Consider the following 3856-nt stretch of genomic DNA (forward strand, 5'->3'; position numbering starts at 1 on the left):
TGCTCTTCTTTTCTTCGATCTCCTGTTGAGTTTGTAGGTGTTCAGAATGGTTTGATCCCTATCCAGCTGAATTCCTGAGAGGAGACGAAATCCAGGTCTCCTACTCCTCCGCCATCTTGCTCCGCCCCCCTCATTGCTTTTTCTGAATGTCTGCTTTGCCAACAATTATCTACCCGGAATTCCTGACACAGCTCCAGGGCCCAGGCAGTTTTCTGGTGGCAAGAAAGGTAATTATCTGGATACATTCCATCATTGAGGGGACTAAGGCTAATTTTGAATCTGTTATCTTGCCTTCAAAGACAGAGGAAAGCAAGGGAATGAGGGAATTTTTAGAGGTGATGAAAATGTCTTCTATTTGGATCATGGTGGTGGGATCACATGACTCTATAAACTTTTGACTCCTGAACAACATGGGTTTGAACTGCACGGGTCCACTTATACATGGATTTTTCCCAAAAAATAATGTACAGTACTGTAAAAGCATTTTCTCTTCTTTATGATTTTCTTAACAATGTTTTCTTTTCTCCAGCTTACTTTATTGTAAGAATACAGTATAGAATACATAGGACATACAAAATACGTGTTAATAGACTCTTTGTTATGAGTAAGGCTCCAGTTGAGAGTAGGCTATTAGTAGGTAGTTAAGATTTTGAGGAGTCAGAAGTCATACGTGGGTTTTTGACTGCATGGGGGTTGGCGCTCCTCACCTCTGCGTTGTTCAAGAGCCAATGCAAATTGACAAACAGTTCCACAGTGTGTTTTGGCGTTTCTTGCAAGCTGCGCTCTGGGCTCTAACCAGCCAGAAATACAGGCTGCCATCTTACTAACTGCCAGAAAATACAGATCTCGGAACAAAACACAGAAATGGAAGTGGAGCCTCTCACCATTTCTCCTGATGACTCACTCTCGAAATATTTGTTCTAAATTCCCATGTGACTGAATTCTTCTGTTCTGGAGATATTAGTACTAAAGAAGGAATACTCCTACCCTGGGTCACAGCAAAGGTTTTGCTGAATGGAAAGCTGAGACTGCTATCTCATCATTAAAAGTGACTAACATGACTAAAGAAATTAGAAAAAAAATAGTAGTAGGGGTGGGTGGGATGATGGCCTTTGACTATCAGTCATTATAGTCAGCTGCCATGTTGGGGAAGGATGGTTGAAACTGGAAGAAATCCTTGCGTTTCCATGGCAGGTCATGGAAAACTACTTGACACTCACAGGTTGGATCATCAAAGTCTCAGGTCTCTCAGAACTAAAGGTTTAGGTTAACCCAATGCACAAAGAAAGTTGACTAGTGAGGTGTTGACTAAGGTCAAGAAGGACTAAGGCTAGAACTGTTTACAGAAAACCCTGCCATGGACTTTAAGTGGAAAACCCCCAGGCTTGTCCTCTGGAACAGATAAGGGGAGATAGTCCTAATGTGCACCTCTATCATTTTAATATTTAATATTTATCATTTAATATTAAACTACAAATCATTTCTGGTGGCTGATCTATAACTCTGAGTGTACGAGGAAGTTTATCATGTGATGTGACTGACTCTCCCTCTACATTCAAAATCTAGATTACCAAATTACAGGTATGCCTCCATGAGATAACTGAAGAGGTAAATGAAAGCCTTGACTTTTTGTTTGATTGCTTTTCTCATATATATTCTTGCTTTGCATTGGGAGCAAGCCCAAGGAAAAACAACTGTGAACCCTGGCTGGGTTATTATTCTTGATTCTGGGTGAGGAGTAATGGCACCATGAACTGAATGGGAGAGAAGAGAAATCATCAACACCTGCTATGACCTCTTGGCCAACTCAAGAAATGAATACTTACGGCCTCTGCCACCATTCCTTTGCTTGCTAGTGAAGTCTCTGAGGAATGAACAGTTACTACCTCTATTTTAATAAACAAATTATGGGCTTTTTTCTTTTCCCTTTTCATCTCTCTTCCTTTTTTTTTTTTTTTAAGATTTTATTTATTTATTTGTCAGAGAGAGAGCACACAAGCAGGGGGAGCGGCAGGCAGAGAGAGAAGCAGACTCCTCCCTGAGCAAGGAACCTGATGCGGGACTCGATCTTAGGACCCTGAGATCATGACCTGAGCTGAAGGCAGACTCTTAACCGACTGAGCCACCCAGGCATCCCTCTCTTCCTGTTCTTTACCATTTTGTGGTAGTGGTTAAATGTACCCATGGTTTCTGGGGTTACTGTGATCTGAGACAGAATCATAGTGGAGGAATTTATTTCAAACAGACATCCTGGCCCGGGAACACAGGATCTCAATGACATTACTGAATCTCGAGGCAATGGCTGAATGTGACTTTGAGTTGTCTCTGGTTGGGAAAGTGATGTGCAAAGTTGCAATTTTATGTGTGATAATTAGACTATGTTAAGCAGAGCCATCTTTCAATATGTGTGAGTAAACATATGTGGGGGGTGGGCAGCCAACACGTGTAATTTCAGAGAAAAATCCTGGGATGGCTCCCTGGCTTGCAGCAATTCTCTATAATGGAAGTGGCCCCTGACACCCATGAGTGGATCTGCACAGTCATGCCTGCTTATGTTAACTTTGGATCTCTGGCCCTCCTTGAACAGAGTCTATCAGAGTCTCTCTTAGAAATTTGGAAATTTATGGGAGATACACACAATTGTGGCCTCCGGAGCTGAGTTGTGCTAACAGCAGTACTATAGAAGAGAAGTCCACAAGCTGACTGAGCTCTCTAGAACATCTCTCGCTGTTGCTCTTCCTAAAGAGGCTCAGTTGTTCCTTTCTTCTCTGGATTCAGTGATATACACCACTGACCTCTCTAAGAATATCTATTTTTGCCTCTTGACCTACTTAGAGTCAATTTCAGTTATTTGCAACCAAATGAACTACATAGAGAACAGAATTATAAATCTATACGGATTAGAGTGATGTTATCTTATAAAGGATTTTAAAGTTCTCAAAGTTCTCCTGAGGAGTTTCTGTATAGATAATAATAATTAATAATAATAATATAATATCTAAACTAATCTTTACTTCCAGCTCAAGCTCTGCACTGGGCACTTTCCTTGCAGTAACTTGTATCCCCACAGTGGTCCTCTGAGGCGAATATTACTCTTTCCTAAAAAAATTGAAGTACAGTTGATGCGCAATGTGACATTATTTCAGGTGTACAGCATAGTGATTCGACAATTCTATATTTTTCTCTATGCTCTCCACAGGTGTGGCTACCATCTATCACCATACAACGCTATTATGATTCTTTTGACGGGGGTGGGGTGAGGGGCACCTGGGTGGTTCAGTGGGTTAAGCGTCCGACTCTTTTTTATTTTATTTTTTACAGCCTTGAGGTCTTTTATTTTCTTTACATTTATCATGCCATGAATTCATAGGGAATGGATTCCAGCAGTTCGGGCTCCTTTCCATTAGTTCTCACAAAGTGTGCTTCTCTGGGTGGGGCAGGCTGGCGCTTCAGCTGAACCCAAGTACCTTTCTCTTTGGCTTCCTTCTTTTTCTGATCATTTTCCTTCACACGCTTCAGGAAGCTGTCTCGGCTCTTTGAGTGTTTAATATGCCCAATGCGTACATTAATTCTCTTGGCAAGAATCTTGCTCTTAACTTGTTTGTTTACAACAATGCCAACAGCATGCTGAGTAACATTGTAGACTCTTCCAGTTTTGCCATGGTAACATTTGTGGGGCATTCCTTTTTGAACAATGCCCATTCCCTTGATGTCCACAATATCACCTTTCTTACAGATTCGCATGTATGTGGCCAAAGGAACAACTCCATGTTTTCTAAAAGGTCTAGAGAACATATAGCGGGTACCTCTCCTCTTTCCCTTTGTGTTGGTCATTTTGGCGAATTACTGAAAGATG

General features: G+C 41.4%; 1 pseudogene; it reads right to left on the reverse strand.

Moving 5' to 3' along the window:
* Nucleotides 1-3335: 3335 nt before the first annotated feature.
* LOC145718617 (large ribosomal subunit protein eL21 pseudogene) lies at nucleotides 3336-3850 on the reverse strand (annotated as a pseudogene).
* Between the last annotated feature and the right edge of the window lie 6 nt (nucleotides 3851-3856).

This window comes from Leptonychotes weddellii, unplaced genomic scaffold (assembly GCF_054177405.1).
Source record: "Leptonychotes weddellii isolate Sample4059 unplaced genomic scaffold, ASM5417740v2 HiC_scaffold_18475, whole genome shotgun sequence".
NCBI classification, from domain to species: Eukaryota; Metazoa; Chordata; class Mammalia; order Carnivora; family Phocidae; genus Leptonychotes; species Leptonychotes weddellii.